Genomic DNA, 17,097 nt, shown 5'->3' with positions numbered 1-17,097 from the left:
GCCGCCTCCAGGAGGGATGGCTGCCACATCTCTCGAGCCGGTCCTCGTCCCCAAAACCCAGTGCTCGGCTGCGGGGCAGAGCGAGGAGAAGAGCTGCGCCTGGAGCAGACAGACCCATTTCCAAGCGCTGCCCCTTTACAAAGCTGTTTGCTGCACGCCGGCAAGTGTTTGATTTCCTTATCTCGTGGAAGTTTAATTTGCAGAGGAAATCCTGCCCCCCCCTTGCCTGCCTGGCATCGGCATGGCCTCATGCCGTGCTCCGCAGTCATTAACGCAGGAAGGATCTTCAGGGCAGCCCCGTTACTGCCGGCCTGACGAGCACATGGCCAAGGGTCCGCGGCAGATAATGCTGCACGAGGATATATTGCAGCATTTCAGGTTCCTTGGTTACCCAAGGCAAACATTGTAATCGGCTCTCAAAATAGTAAGGCCACTGACAAATGGGCGATTTATGGCCACCTTGAGCTGCAGCCTGAAAGGCCCTGCCATCCCGGGGAGCAGAGGCTCAGAGATGTCATTTGGGGGCCTTTGCTGGAAATGTACCTGCTCTGGACCCAGCTTTGTAAGGCAAGGGATCTTGCTGCCCTGCCCGGCACCCCTTGGGTCCAGCCTGGCCATGCTGTGGTGCGTCTTTGAGGGAGTGGGTCAGGCTTTGTGTTTTAAAGGGTGGAGAAGCCACAGCTCTCACTAGCATCACCCAAGAGCTGCTGGTCCGCCCTGTCAAAGGGCTGCATCTCGCTTTTGCTGTGAGTCCGTCTGGCTCCAGCTCCCATGTGCCATGTGACGTTCTGCCGCCCAAAACCACCTTGTCCGTGCAGTGCCATTTTCCCGGGTGGATGTTTCAAAGCTGCAATTAGCTCATTTTTAACACCCCTTAGAGCAGTTCTAGTCTTTTTGAGTCTCAACCCAGAGAAGATTTTCAGGGCAGATGGAAGTCTGCTGGCTCTTTCGCATGTTTTCACACGCAGTTTGAAGTGTGGACCAGGACCCAGCGCCGTGGTCAGTGCTGGGCTCCAGTGGCCCTTGCAGACCCGCAGCCAGCTCACAATTCCTGCCCACCGGGAAGGAAAAAGCAGCACCAGCTGTGTGCATTACTCTACAAGGCGGATTGGTTAGCACCAGGCAAGCAGCCGTGGGCATTTCTAGGAGGAGGTGATCCCGGTGTCTGCAAGCAGAGCCCACCTCGGCCCCTCTGTTTGCTCAGGATGGGGGACTGGAGGGCACCCACTGCCCCTCCACGATGGCATGGGAGCTCAGCTCGGAGCAGGCGAGGATGATGACAGAGCAGCCACTGCTCCACAAGACACGGGAGAGATGAGTCTGAGGGAGTGGCACTCGCCTTGCTTCGGGGTCATGAAGTTTGCTGCTGGCACCGCTTGCTTGCTCACGGCCCAAGAAAAACATCCCTCCCAGCCCGCCTGGCACAGCACGGATCTGCCACTGCAGAGGCAATGTGGCTGCGGCTCTGCATTGCTGTCCCGCCATGCTGCCTTTGGGAAGGAGTGCTGGACCCGCTCCATGCCTGTGTGCCGGCTCTCCGAGGCAGCTCTACCTGCCGTGGGCTTGCCCGTGGCCAGGCGAGCGGGAAGCTCCTCTCTTCCTCCTCGCTGGCACAGAGGCTGTGGGGTCGGGACCACAGGCTGTGTCACCAGTGCTGGGGGAGTATTGGCTGGGTTTGGAGGAGAAACAGCTCCTAATCAGAGGCTCCAGGCCCAGACCTGCCTGTTGTCCTCCGTAACCGATGTCCTTGCTACCAGCAGTGCTCAGCTAAAAGCATGACAGATTTGACAGGGTGATGGCAGTGGGCAGGCAGCATGGAGGCTTGCTCTGTAGGGATTTGCAGGTCACAGCACAAGTCACCGTGCACAGAGGAAATATGGTGACACTGGAAGAACCACACTGAGGACGTTTCTTAGCAATTGCAAGATATTAGTCATTCTCATTCTGCATCAAACCTCAATGGAAAAACCCGGTGTGCGGGCTGCCAGGACACCTGCCAGTTGGGAAGACTCCTGGTGAAGCAGCAGAAGCGACCAAGCCCCAGCACAGCCAGCGCCGAAGAGCTGCTGCTGTCCCGCTGGCATCAAAGCGGTTGCAGCGGCGTGCCTGGAAGATCCCAGGCGGAGCGACAGGGAGGCCATGGAGGGCACCTCCCCGGTTCCCGGCCAGCCTGGCACGGAGGCAGGCAGGCCGGCAGGCTCCAAGCGCAGGGTCAGCGTGGAGGGGCTGGAGCCTGTGCTGAGTTGCCCCTCCGCTCGCTGCCGAGGGACGGAGGGCACAGAGCGGAGTGGATGAGCAAAGGAGCTGCTGGTAGGGATGGGGAGCCCTGGCTCCCTCCCGGGGACGTGCCCCGGCAGCAACACGCAGCGGTGACAGGAGCCATCAGTGAGAACCCGTCAGTCTGGTATGCGGCACCTCACCACAACATACAGCGCAGGCAGTAAAACAAGTGATTAAATGGTCTGATATCTTTGTGGTTTCTGTAACTCTGGAAATACAAGTGGAGTTTTCTGTTATTAAGGTAACTCTAAGAACTGGACCCAGTCACCCCACGAGCTCGGTACACATGCTGGTGTATCAAATGGGACAGCAGTTCTTGGGAGACTTCCTGGCTGTTTTGAGTAAATGTGAGATCTCCTGGCAGATAAATACCCTCATTCCCGGCATGCTGCTTCCTTGAGAAAACAGCCCTGGGAGCACAGCTTCGTTCCAGCCCTCCCCACCATGCAGGTACAATGCCGTGGCTTGCTCCTCACTGGCACTGCCTGCCGGCTGGAGGGGGCTCAGTCCGACATCCACCCGTCTGTTTTAGTGGGAAGCCAAGAAACTAGGTGACCAAAACCCCGGCTGTTTGCCCCCACACTGCTTGAGTCATTGCGGGGCTGCGTGCTGTGGGGCAGTGGGTTCAGCTTTTTTTCCAATACTTGGCGTTGCCTGGCATAAATGCTGATACAACTTTAGTCCATGAGACCTTAATCTTCACCGCTGTCAGTCCTACACCTATACCATCATCACGTTCACGTACAAGAGTTTGTCATATCCAAGTGGGCATGCCTCTGGAAAGCAAGAGGTTTCGGTGTCAAATAGAGAAGGAAAACAAAGCACTGCGTATGAGAACAAATGGCTGCATTTGTTCTGAAGGCTTGTGAGTTGAAGGAAAAGACTTGAAGCTTTTGCACGTTAATGCGAGGAGAGAAGCTGCCGTTTCACACAGTTGATCACTGTCCTGGTTTTGGCCCAGCCGAAACCAGGACAGTCACAAAGCAGTGTCAGCCGTAAGCCTGAGGTAAAGCTTCTCTTCTCAGAGACAGCCATTAAAACAGTCCTGCTCCAGTGGGAGTTCAGAGTCATTACACGTTTCCTTGTAATATGGAAATTATTACCAACCAGTGCTTTTAGGAAATGCTCCATTTCCCACCTTCTGGGCTCAGCTATTAGTTTTGCAAACCCAAGCACGGGTGACCAGCGCGGGGAGCGGGGAAGGCTGCAGCTGCCCCCCTGGGCTGGCCGTGCTTTGCAAGGAGCACTCGGGACGGGAAGCACAGCACTTGCCACGCAGCGGGATGAAGGGGCCCCCACAGCCGCTGCCCCCGAGGCTGCCCCGGGGGAGGCAGCGCCGGCAGCGCCTGGGGCAGAGCCGCAGCAAAGAGACCTGAGATGCACTTGCTGGGCTCTGCACGCCTCTGCACCCTAGCTCGCTGTATCGAGCCAGCACCTCACGCGCAGATACTCTCATTAATGCTGAAACAAGCAGGCAAAAAATGTGCAGCGCTACGAGCACTTTTCTGCTGGTGCTGAGTCCTAGGAGGGAGCTGCTGCAGCCCCGGGTGCTGCAATCTGTGCAGGCAGATAGCAACAGAGTCCACTCGCGCTGACACAGACAGCGCAGGCTGGCCTGCTTCTCCATGCAAACCCATCTGTTGTGTTTCTCACATCATATGCAACTGTTTTATCTTTGCTCATTTCTGTTGCTAAACACTGGCTGGGAGATGAGCTATTTTAAAATGCATCTGCTGTTATTTATACAAACACTTTCTTTTCAAAGGGCAACAGAGGAAAGTGTTGAAAACCAAAGCACCCCCAAATGTTTCTAGGATGTAATTGGGCTTCTTTTCTGCTGGCAATGCAGCCATGCATGCTGCTCGCTGGTGACAGACACAACGGCTCATCTTTTGAAGAGTTTACCGCTTTCTCTAGCTGCAGAAAGGCAGATCCGCGTGTGCGGCCGCAGGTATCCGGGCACCACGGGGTGACTGCCCAGCCCGCGCGAGCCAGCGGCAGCACTGATCTGCCTGCCCACGGGGAGAAACCTCATGAGGGTTGAAGAAACACGAACAAGACATCCAGCTCTGACCCAGGCAAAGTTTCCAGTCAACTGAGTCATAACTGGAGTGGAAATGACTCATGATCTGGCGAGGTGGCAACAGCTGATTTCAGAGATGAATTCGTGGTTGCATTGCTGGTTGGATGGTGACTGTGACACGCTGCTTCTGCCCAAAAGGACCAAGGACTACTGTACTTGGGAGGGCAACGTTTTCTTTTCAGCACAGGCTGTGAGGAGACATAGGTGCCTTGTGCTCCCTCTTATTCAGTGTTTGCTTCCCTGTTAACATAAAGTAACAGCCTTTCTGTAGGGAAATACCCATTCTTTCCTGAGCAAGAAGCATAAAGCGAGTATTATTAGCTTGCATTCAGGAAGCAATCAGACAATGAAGAGTGCTATCATAAGGGTAAGTGTTATTGTAAGTGTAATTATAGTGGAGCAACTAATAAAAAGAGCTGAGAAACAGCCTCTCCTGAAACAGCTGTCTTAAGACAAGCTCCTGCTAACACCTGAAAGCAGAAGGAGTAAGAGATTGCTGGAGCATGCTGGAGGGTCTCCAAGGCTATGGGATGATTAAGTCCACTTAGGACAGCCGAGCAGCACTAATTGGAAACACACATCTCTTATCCAGGTGATCCAGGCTGCTGGCGGCTGGGTGTGCTGCTGGCCTGGGGCTTGGCTGAGGAGGACTGTCTGAAGACTCGTGGTTCCTGCCATGTCCGATCCCTGGATACTGGCAGTCACCAGGACTGACCCTGGAAGAGACCAGCTATCAACTGGGAGAAATCAGGAACAGGTAATGAAGAAATCTCATAGATCTCAAGGGGTTTCCAGCAGCTTGTAGACAAGTAGCTGGATTGCTACTTTTACCTACTAATCAAAAATTACCCCCTGGCTATAATACAGTCATTGTGTGACAATGTTTAAACAAAACAAGTGTTTAAAACCCATGAAAGGAAACATGGGAGCAAGCACTTGGTGAATTAGACTTTCTCCCATTTCAATACATATGACTTTTAATCTCAAGGCAATGTTTGCCTCATTGTGTGTGGTTACCAGCGTACCTACAAAGTCAAAGGAATGTCTCTGACTTCCTCTAGTACTTAAAACATTAAAATTTAATTTTTATTTTATTTTTTTCTTTTTCTCCATACTTCCTGCCCCTTCCCTATACTGCCTGAATTTTACAAAATGGAAGTAGAAAAATGGAAGCTGCATCTGTCCTAGAAACAGGTGAAACCAGCTGGGAACTGCTTGTGGAGGATGAGGTTTGGTACCTGGGTGACACACCGAGGCACCAGCTAGTCATGTGGGGTGAGCGAGTGCTTGGCTCCGAAGTGCTGTACAGGAAGAAGTTGGGTAATAGCAGAGAATATGTGGTTGCAGCTGCCTTTGAGCAGTGAGCACAGTTTGTCAGCTGAAAGAATAATGCTTGTTATTGCTCATTTTGAACTCTGCTGTCCCAGCTTTTTGTGCTTGAGACTGTGCCTCTCCTGGCCATTGCTGTGTGGGGGTCTGGGGGCTTCAGCCTCCTCTCGTTTGGCTTTGTCTCGTGCAAATCCAGCAGCTTTGATCAAGTCACTTTGCAAATTGTGCATGGGATAAGTGAGGGCAGAATCAGGCCCTGGGCTGTGCTGTGTTATGGGGGTCTCTGTGTGGAGACGCTAGCCAGACCTGCCAGGCACGCTTGTCAGAGGATTTGTCAAGTGTCCTGCAACCGTGTGTCACAACGTGCTCCGTTCTCATCAGCTACGGTTATGTGAGTGAATCCTGGAGTGTACTGCACGGCCTCGTATGGTCCTCGCCTGGGGAAAGTAACTTTCATTTTCATGGATGAGTAAAATATTTTGCTGTTGTTTTTCACTCACTGGCTGGCAGAAGCAAGAGGCAGGTGGCTTTCTGCTTGGCAGAAGGGTAGCACTGCTCCGGTGTTTCCCCTTTGCAGATACCCATGTTTACAAGCGGGTTGGGAGGAGGAACAAAACATCAGTCGCTGGAGAAAGTCCCAGGGTAAAGGAACTGCAGCTAATACATCCTCCAGTTTCCCTACCAGAGAAGAGCAACTGAAAGCGGTATGTGCGCAGAGCTGTGTGGGGAGGCTATTTCCTTCTGGGCCTCCAGGCTGCTGCCATAAAAATTATACAGACCTCCCCATCACCCTTCTCCGATTCACTCCTGTGTTTCTACTTGGCCAGATGATTTGTGTAGGTATGAGCTGCTGCTGGGTTAGATCCCACCCCAAGCTGGGACCATGTCCCATTGTGTGTCCCAGCTTCTGAAACACAATCACCTCTCCCATCCAAAAACAGACAGAGCAAACTGCTTGGTAGCAGCTCTCTGCCATGAATAGACCGGCTATGTAGTGGGGAGATGCATGGATAACAGATTGCTTGGAAGACTGATTCAAATATAGCTCCACAACCAACACCTGTGATTAAAGACAAGAGAGAGGTACACAGGCTAATGTCTCAGCTCCTGTTTTAGCTCTCTGAGGGTCATTTCCTTGCCAACAGTCTCCTCTGGTAGTAAATGCCAGGCTGCTACATTTTTGGACAAGTAAATTCTTGCTTGCAGAAAGCAAATAGTAAAAGCAGCCCATTATGTTGCCATTAGACTAAAAAATGGGAAACCCTGTGTATGATAATAAGCAGTTCCCTGTCATACCTGAGCAGCGGGAAGTGTGATTTGTGCTTCCTTCCCCAGCGAGATTCACAGCCTCCTATGATATTTATTTATAAAACCCTTGAACCAGAAACCCGTGTCAGTCTCTGCCTTTCTCCCTACTCTGCAGAATTGCGAAGAGCAGACACCAGACTGACACTGGGCTTTTCTGGCATGCTTGCAAGGTAGGATAACGTTTGGGAAGCTGCATAAGAAGCCTCCATCCTATGTCCCTTTTGGAGAGACCAGTGAAAGTCACAAAGGAGGAAAGCCCAGGCTCGCTGGTACTTTTGATAAAGGGAGCCCTGTTCCTGCCTCCTCATCCTTTCTGCAGTCCCCGTGCTCACAGGTGGAGATATCTTTAAGGCTCAAACCTGGAAAGTACTTTAGCGTTTGCAGCTACCAGTTGGGGTTCAGCCTTCCCTGTGTTTTCAGGCCACTTTAACGATACTGGCTGAGTCGGGAGAGGAGAATGGCAGCAGTGCTGCTGCCCCAGGTTTGTAGCTCATGGAAAAGCCAGCCCAGGCTTTCCCTTTGGAAACCTGCTAGACCTTTTGTGGAGCAGTGCCTTGGGACCAGCCATCCCTCCCCAGCTTCCGCACCTCCCAGCTCATCTGCCTAATTATCTGGTAGCTTCACGCAGCCGGACAGTGGGCATGGAAAAAACAGGTCTGCTGCAGTCTGAGGAGGGACGGTGTTTTCAGCAGAGGAGTCTGTCTGGTCCTGTCTGTCTGCTCTGGTAACAGGCTCACGGCTTTGGAGCTCACCTGCCTCCACAGAACTTGTCAGATGCTGGTGTGTGTTACGTGATCCTTTACGGTCTGCTCCCTGGCAAGGACACTGCACCCTCTGGAGCACCGCATCAGGGTGCTGCACGGCTGGCAATGCGAGATGAAGTGCATGCTCAGTGACCCCTGCATCCACGTTATCAGCCAAAGGAGTCGCTGTCAGTACAGTGTCAGCGATGTGGGTATGCGCTGTTAATAACATAATTAAGTCATTATTCCTAGTGATACACTGCAATCTCATCTGTAAAGAAAATCTTATGTTTGCACTTCAAAAGCTCATGTTGAGCTCTTTGTAATGAGCGTTTTTTTCCCTGATTCTTCCATGACTATAGTTTAAAAAACCCTATTCTTGTAAGTTTAGAGAGGATCAGTTCCTTTTTTGTGCGGTTTAAGTTCAGACAGTCAAGACATGATCATCATGCAGTCAGCATCTTTACTTTTAACAACTAGAGGAATAATAATGTGTTATTAGCCTGTACAGTGTCAAATACACTTTCATTTAAATGTGCTGTTGATGTGTGTTACTGAGCTGACTTCTGCTCTCTAGTCCTGTGATTTTATCAGCCAGGAATCCAAGCTCATTATGCGATTGCAAATTGTTTCTGGATTTCATTAAATCAGCAAATGGGCATTAGCTAGATATTTACATCAGCTGAACTTGTGATAATTTATCCAATGGGGCAATTGTTATTTTGGAATAAAAAAGTCCCGAGGGATTATGATTCGTTTTCATTTGTCTGTGTAAGTCTCAGTGCAACCCCTGCAACTCAGCTGCAAAACCAGGCAAAGAATTGCAATCCTACTGCAGGTGCTAGGGATAACAGCCTCTTCCCTTCAGTCTTTCACTGCTGCCACATACCAGGAAAAGGGGATTGAAATGCTGGTATAATTTAACAATATCAATGGATTTAGATTGGAGAGTTCAGAAAAGACGTTCTTGTGGCAACTCATGTTTTATATAAATAGAAAGGTTGTGATAAATTACAATTTTTTTTATAAAACTGCAATGTTAAGGGCCACTGGATATCTTGGGCCGTGCCCAGGACATAACAGGTTGTATCCTGGATGTGACAGGATGTAAAGACTCGATTCTCTTTGCCTTATAACCTTGTGTTGTTGCTGAGGTTGTGTGGAGTAGAAATCCACTGTTTGGGGACATCAGCAGGTTTTGGCCACTTCAAGCAGATGTAAGTGATGATGTCAGTAACACTGTAGATGTCCCTGAAATAATAGGATTTGTTATAAATTGGAAAACGCACTGAGGGCGAGACAAGGTGTGGACACAGGATTTAATACCCTGTTGACAGATTGAATTTGCTGATGAGCAATCCCCCATTGCACAAGAGATAAGGTGCAGCAGCACAGCACTGAAAGGGGCTCCTCCAGCGCCGGCAGTCTGTCCGTGGGGCTGCATCCCTCCTGCGAAAGGAGAAGGGCAGCGTGTGGGGCTGGGAGAAATGAAGATCCAGATTTATTCCCTGTTGAACGCAGTAGGAAAAGTCCCTCTGACTGCAGCTGAACTTGGACCCCCTTTCTCTTCTAATCATTTCATAACCAGGTTCACATTCATCCAGATCTAATTTCATGTACTTGCAAAGTCTGACTCAGCAATAAATGTTATCAGCTTCCATTCAAACCTGCAGAAAACTGAAAAAAGTCAACCTTCCCAGAACAGACATTAAGTAGGTGCTTTGTCTTGCTGAGTCAGGCCCTGAGTGTGCCTGGACCCTTATTGTTTTGAAACTTAGAAGATGGTCCACAACCCATGAAATAGATAAGTGTTTGATTCATTGGATACAATAAAATTTGTCAGTCAGTAGTGCTGAGTGGGAAAAGCTGCCGATGCATTGATATTTGGGGCAAAGTTTATTAAACCTTTAATTTTAAAGGGAACATTGAGTAAAGCCTTGCAGAATGCTCATATACGTGCACGTATACTGAGCCTCTTAAAGCACATAAGAGTCTCCTTGTGCAGTCTCTGTCTGCAGGAATGATTTTTTTTTACTGACTTCACAGCTTTTAAAACAGAAGTTATTGCTGATATTTTGTCTCTGCATGTTTTCCAGATACAGCCTCATGTTGTTAACATAGAGCTGTAACTTCCTAAGTTCACAGATTTCATGATAATGTTTGTATTCAGAGGAAACAAGTTGCTCAACTACCAGTGTTAAGCATCCTTGAAGGCAGATGATCTCGCCACACCGACTGCCCCACTGTGCGAGGAGTGACTGAGCCCTGCTGCTGAGGCTGGCTAGGCTGAGTCCTGCAGAGAAAGAAAATGTGGACATCCCTCTGCGGAGATTACCCAGCCTCCAGCTATAGAAATTAAGAAACAGCAATTCACCTGCTCACTCCCAGCACGGTGGTCCCCGGGGAAGGAGATACCTCGCTAGGACTTGAGCTATAAAGAACAGGGATTTATAGATCGGTATCAGCAGCCATGAGCTTTACCTGGAAGCAAAATTCTCTGCGCTGTGTATTTCTACTGCATGCACAAAGAGCATGAGCGGGAGAACTAGAGCACGTTTTTCTCTCAATTAGAGTGGAGGATGAGAGTGGGGACTCTGAGCTGTATTCCTCTCCTGGCCACTGATTTGCTGGGGATTTCGGATAAGTCATTTAATCTCTTTGTCTTAGTTTCCTCATCTGTAAAGCCAGACAAGTAATACTGAGCATTTTTGTTGGAGTTCTGGATGAAAGGCAGTGTGAATGCAAAAATATTATTGCTGTAGCCTCAGACTTCAACAAATCTCCTGCTTGTGCCCCTGAAGTTTTGCAAGTGAAGAGAGCAGAGCGCAGGGGAGGGCGCCCGGTACGCTGCCTGCTGCGGAGCAGTGCCGCTACCTCTCGCGCAGTCCTTTGTCTGCAGCCTCACCTTGAGCGTCCCCGGGGACGGTGGCTGCAGTTCTCGCCCTGTCCGCGGTTATGCAAGGAGGTGATGCGGTGCTCGCGAACGTCAGATATCCCTCTGCATTTTAAGTAACGCTCGTGCAGAGCTAGGCATTCAAATCATGGAAGCAATTACAGCTCTTCATGGGGCATTCATACATTTTTAACCAGAAAAAAAAGTTTTAAAAATTTTTACTGCAATTTATTAACTGTTGACATTAGCTTTTCTTGAGTATATATTTTATAGCTGAATTACAGTTTATGTCAGGATCTAGCAGATCATGAGACCCTGTGCAGTGACTACAGTGAAATTCTGACCTGATCCTTTATGCATGGCTGCTGTCACTCGCAAACCCCAAGCAACATAGAAACAGCATCAGGATGTACACGTGTTGTTTCCTCTTTCTGCATTTCATCTGCTTCTCCTTGATTACAGATCTGTTTTATTTCAATGTTACAGTTCTTTATGCTTTTTTTTAAATAATAAAAAAAAAAATCACGCTAATATTAAGTGCTGTGTTTCAGGAAACACTTTTTAAGTCGCGAAGGCGATGTCGGCAGCTCCACGGAGGGGACGTCCTGTACCCTGCAGCAGCGATGTGCACAGGGCCCAGTGGCCTCGAAGCTGCCGCTTGAGTCCCGTCCGCCCCGTGCAGGCATCGCACCCCACCCTGCACCGCCGCCAACACCTTCCCCTCGACGAGGAAATGCTCTCGGCCTAATCATCTGCTTGGTCCCCGCTCCGTTTGCTGTCACCCGCTGCCACTGCTTGGCCCGTTTCCTTCTGCCCTCCGCAGCCTTTGCTGGCTCTCGCCGACGATGGCGGTGAGCCGGGGTGCGTGAGGAGCTGGTGCCCGGGCAGGTGGGGAGGGTCCCCGTGGGCCCTGAGGCCGCTCGGGCGGTGAATGACCGAGGGGAGGCCGAGGCCCAGCTGCCGCCGTGGCCCCTGCGGCGGAGCCGGGGCTCCCCTCGGGGGTGACCTTCGCCCGGGGAAGGGCGGGCGGCGAGCCGAGGGCCCAGCGGGGAGGGGCTCCGGCACCTGCCCGGGCCCGCGGGCGCTGCCGCCGGTGCCGCCGCCCGGAACTTTTCGCGGGCCTCCCCGGTCACGTCCCCTCCCGCCGCTCCGGCTCCGCCGGCTCCGCGCCCCCGCCCGGCCCGGCCCGCTGGCTCCTCCCCAGGCCGCGGCCGGTGAGGGCGGAGCGGACGCGGTGCCGCCGCCGCGCACAGCAGCCGAGCCCCGAGCCGAGCAGCGGCGGCGGGAGGCGGCCCGGAAGGCGGCGGGTGAGCGGGGCGGCGGCGCGGGCCGCGGGGGAAGGGAGCGAGAGCGGGCGCGGCGGGGCCCCGCGGGCGGCGGCAGTGGCCGGGCCGGCTCCGGGCGCCCCCGCTGGGGCCTGGCCGCGGCGAGGCCGCGTCCCGGCGCCGGGGCGGGAGCGAGCGGGTCAGGGGGACGGCCCGGGGGCGCGGGCCGAGGGGGCGGCGGGGATCGGGCGGCGGGGGTCCGGCGAGCGAGGCGGTGTCAGCGGGGCCGGGCTGGGCGCTCCCTCCCCGGGGGGCGCGGCGAAGCCCGGCCGGCAGCGAGGGGGAGGCGGCTTCTCCCCGGCCCTGGCCGCGGCGGGGCGGGAGGGCAGCCCGCGGGAGGCGAGTGCCCGCGCTGGGCCCCGGCCGGGGCGGTGCGGGGCTCCCCGCTGCCGGGCCGCCCGTCCCGCGGCGGTGGTAGGGCTGCCCCGTCCCCGGCGGGCGCAGGCTGGACATCCATCTTGTGCGGCTGTGCCGGGGCTGCCGGCGAGGGCGGCCGGGCTCCGGGCGAGGGAAGGCAGGCAGCCGGGGCCGAGGCGGGGGCGGTTGGCCCTCGGCGGCAGCGAAGGGTGTCGCCGTGCCTCGGGAAATAACCAAAATTCTTTTGGTGTTTCGTATGGTCAGGTGTGCGCCGGGCGTCCCGGGCTCGGGGGGAGCGGGTCCCCGAGATGTAAAGGGGTGCAAAAAGCTTGCGCGCTGCCATCCCCGAAGACCACCGGAGGTAAACGGAGAGCGAGGCCGGAGGGGTGCGGGAGGGCGGGCTGGGCCAGGCGGCCGGCGGGGCGAGGGCCAGCCTTCGCCAGCCGCCCCGCTTCTCTGCCCCAGGAGGTTTGGGCCGGAGGCTTGGGCCGGAGGCAGGTGGGGTGACCCAGGCCAAGGGGACGGCCTGCGGTGTTCGAAGCGGGCGCTGAGCAGCCCCTCGCGAGGCGTGCGGAGCGATGTGCTGGTCCACCCTCGTCCTCCGGGCCCAGGGACCAGTTGTCTCGGACCACTTTGGCTCTGAAACGGTTTCTTGCGCTTCCTTCAGTCGCTTTAAAGAGGCAGTTAAAAGAGAAACTGTGCTCTGTGTATGGAAACTCTTGTGTTTAGATACTTTCCGTTCATTACTGTCTTTGCTTACGATATTTGAGCTATAATACAGGTGGTTTTGGTGCAAGGATTTCTGTGAAGCTTTCTCAGCGGGAGGGTTGGGGTTTGGACATGCCGAGTTGATACCGACTGACACAGAACTGGAATCGGCTCTTGGGCTTTGCTTTGCTCACAACTTGGAAAGAGCTGCAAACAGGAAGGGCAAACCATGAAAACTCTGGTTTTTTTTTTTCCTTTCAGTAGCTTAACAAGGGAGATAATATTTACTAAAATAGTCATTTGACTTGAAAACGCCTGTCTGCCTCTGGAGTATTATATCAGCACTCTGTAATTTCTGTTGCTTTTGTAATTCTGTCTGAGTAGTAGTATTGCTCCACGTAAAAAGAGACACCAGATTATTTGAAGAGTTAAATTGAGGAAACCGGCTGTTTAGATGAGAGTGGCTGGCTGCCGTGAAATGTTTCACTGTTGTGATTTTTGTCGTTGCTTTTTCTTACTGAAACGGTAGGTCATTAACTCTCGCTGGTGCTAGCAGATCCCTCAGATTCTGAAAGGGTTTTAATGTGGGAATTCATGAGACTTTTAGGCAGTAATGGATAAAGCCATGGAGAAACAGAAAGTGGTGCGTTAGCAGTCAAAGGTCTGTGCCTTTAATGAGAAGTTATCCAAAATGAGGCAACTTAAAGTGAAGTTTTAGATGGAGCTCCCTTGCCTTTGTGCTATCTGCAACTTTTTTAATTCATAGAAGTGGTGTAGTTCACCGTGTCCCAAGTATGAAATGCTGCCTGATTATTCTGACATCATTATCACATTGCTATAGTGACTTCATTACGCTGGGAATGCCATGTTCACCTCCTGTTGCTATGGAAAAGATCAGTGTAATAAATAAAAACATTTAATGTTCTGTTCATCATTGTGGCAGAAAAAATGCCATCGATTTATTGACGTGATTGCCTGAAGACTGACAACATATTCCAACAAAAGTTTTTAATGCCAAGTTAGACACCGGGAAATTGTCGCTTGCAGTTCTCAGCAGATCGTCCCTTCCTTCTCTGTTGTGCTGGGTAGCAGAAGTTGTGAAATCCTAGTTTTGGAAATGAGAATATGTATGTCGTTCTTCAAGGTGGAGTCGACAGGAAATGTTGTGCTCACATACATGGCTTCTAAAAATAATCTGTTTTCATGCGCAGTATTTTCTACGCACCAGGAGGAGAGGAGTGTTTGTGTTCTGTCAGGCTAAGACCATCCACAGAAAAGTGAGTTATACTTCTTAAAAGCAGATATTTCTTATGGCCTTTGTAAACGTAGGAGAGTATGTCCAGACGGGTGTAGTTGGTCTGATCACGGGACCACGTACGGTGCGGAAGAAACCCTGATGACACTTAGTAGGCCCAGTGGGTGCTGGCAGACCCAAGAGTTGTAATTCTGAAGACTCAAAGGAAGCTGAGTGGTGTCTGTCATCACGTGTCTTGGCTCTGGTGTGGCCGATTTTAGGGTAAGTAGCTTTGCTGAAGATTTTGAGAGGACTGTGTGCCAAACGGACTAAATTACTAGCACAGTATAATTCCAGTGACACGCTAATGCTTTTATTTGGAGACTAATGTTTACGCAGTTTATCAAAAGGGTTTATATTTGAAACCATAAGCCGCAAATATACAGACGTAGACTGTGATACGTTTCATGACTGTTCATCCAGTCTGAGGACTGTTCTTAAAAAGCTGAAATGTAATTAGATAGCAGTAGTGTAATGTGGACATACTCTGACATAGAAATTTTAATTGTATATTGAATCATAGTCTTAGGCATAAACACCTCTAAACGTTTGTTTGTACTATATATCGCCGTGTTTTTTCTTGTACCGTGCACGTGCACAGTGCACTTGGTAGCACGTTGAACTTACACTTAGTATTTAGGAAACAGATTGCTTCTGTGCAACTTCACAGAGACTTTAGAAAATCATCTTAAAGAGGAATCCTAATATTCTGAGAACAGGAACATGTTATCTATTTATACTAGAGAAAGGAAGTGAATCTTTTGAACGTAAATAAAATTCAAATCTTTACTCTTTATATTTGAATTTTTTTTTACTTCTAGCTGGTTGAAATTCAGAATTCCCCTTGGTCCGGTGTTGCTTTGAAGCTTGCTGAAATCAGTTCTGCAGAGCGCTGCTGGGCTCAGTCAGCTGGGTCTGGCTGTGGATCATGATCAAAACTTTTTTTTTGATTTGAGGTGGATTTTGTTTGGTTTTTTTTCAAGAGGAGTTAGTGGGGATGGTGGTTACAGTACAGCCTGAATTCATTTTATGCTGAGCTCTGAAGTAGTTATTGATTTGCTTTTACTCTTTTACTTAATAGGTAATAGGAAATTAAACAGAATTTTAATGCAAGCATCTTCTTAAAGGAGTGCTCATAAATCCCAGGGTCAATTTTTTACTTAGGTGTTTGTGTTTGCACTTTGTGAAAGCTTCTGATCCTGGAAACATGACACCTAATGGCTGAGATAAGTAAGGATGTTGGAAAGTTGGAAAGAAAAGTTAATCTTGCTGAGCTATCTTGTTTGATCCAGTCTGTCTTGTTCAGATGCTAAAACTTGTGTGAGGTGTTTTGTTTTATGTGCTGCAGTGCTGAAGTCTGGTGGCAGCCAGGATTTGAGATTATTCGGGTTCCTAGTCTGCTCTCTGGGTATAAAATAATGTCCTGAAAAGTCCACCTCTCAGACAGGTTTCTCCTTGGATTATATCCTAGCATCATAAGTGTGAAGAGGCTAAAGGAGGACCTAGCTTTTTCTTCATAAAGCACAGGTTGGAACGAGACTACAGCTGTATTAGCTCATGGCTGTTATTCAGCAGACTGAAAATACAATATGTTTTCCACTGCTAGTGTTGCAAATATAATCAGTTCAGTATATTTCAGTTAATGGAAATGGTTCAATAGGGCATAAGGTTGTGAAGATGAATTTAATTCAGTCCTACATGTACAAGTGATAAATTGCATTAGTCAATCCAAGAAGAGAGGCACAATTTTTATGGGTAAGACATTTCCCAGAATGGTTGACTTTTTTTTTTTTTTTTAAAAGCTGTACAGTTAGAAGTAGTAGTAGGTTATTCATCCTCTGCAGTTGTACAGTAAGATTAGGGCTCTTAGGCAAGTCATAGATTTAACTCCTTTGCTTTCGCATTGTTGAATTTTTACTGTTGAGCATTGAGGAACACTTGGAAGCAAGAACCGAGCAGGAGTCTAACTGATCCAGTTTAGCGTCTCCAACACTAATATAAGAAAGAAAAAAAAAAAAAATCCATGTTGGTTAAATGAAGAACTGTTGAAATAATGTAGCAGAAGAGAAAGGATTAAAATAAGTGTGAAGATTATATACTTTCATTAATAGCTTCTGAGTAACAAGGATATAAAAAAAAAAACTAATGTAAAGTATCTGTGGGTACACGTTTTATATAAATATGTTGAAATAGAAATAACCTTTCATTAGCCTGCATATATACTTGCAACTTACATGTTGAAAAAATAGCGTCTAGCCATATGACATTAATTCTGTATTTCAGCGTCTCTTTTAGCTTTCTTCCCTAAGAGTCCTATACCACCTAGGAAAGTTATTGCAGGAATGATAACTTATTTAAATATTCTTCGATAGTCCAAACCAAATGCAGTTTAGATTTGTTTGAGACAAGTCTGTGTTCTAAGTGACTTGGTGTGAGGTTGTCGTGCCCTGGTCTTAGCTTGGTGACTGGTTCTGCTCCGAAGTGTCCCCCGCTGTTGTTTTACTGCCTGTGTTTGTGTCCCTGCCTGTGGGCTTCCAGGGCGGTCCCAGCTGTCCGAGGATGGAGCTGCCTCTGTAGGGAGTCAGCATCTTTAGGGTTGGATCACTCAGGGACCAGAAAACAAATGAAGGGTTTGAACTCCATAGTGTGATGTTACATAAACAGGGTGAAGTTTGGCCAGATGTTCCTCCTGACCGATTCTCTGGAAAACAATGCTATATCATAAATAATACAGATTCCTTGGATGCATCTAGTTTTTTCCTTTCAGAATAGAATAG

At 50.0% G+C, this 17,097-nt stretch overlaps 1 protein-coding gene across 3 annotated transcripts in view; it reads left to right on the top strand.

Annotated features, from left to right (window-relative positions):
- Window positions 1-4,993: 4,993 nt before the first annotated feature.
- RAP1A (RAP1A, member of RAS oncogene family) overlaps window positions 4,994-17,097 on the top strand; it is a 50,142-nt gene continuing 38,038 nt past the window's right edge. Inside the window, exon 1 of one of the 3 annotated variants that reach the window (XM_050911590.1) lies at window positions 4,994-5,120. The gene's annotated coding sequence lies outside the window, so the exon portion shown is untranslated. Of the gene's footprint in view, window positions 5,121-11,888; window positions 11,944-12,527; window positions 12,680-17,097 lie in introns of those variants that run through there. The other 2 variants (XM_050911588.1, XM_050911586.1) reach the window with 2 other exon arrangements.

This window comes from Gymnogyps californianus, chromosome 27 (assembly GCF_018139145.2).
Source record: "Gymnogyps californianus isolate 813 chromosome 27, ASM1813914v2, whole genome shotgun sequence".
NCBI lineage: Eukaryota > Metazoa > Chordata > Aves > Accipitriformes > Cathartidae > Gymnogyps > Gymnogyps californianus.
The sequence above is the reverse complement of the archived record's forward strand: the minus strand, read 5'-3'. Positions and strand labels throughout refer to the sequence as shown.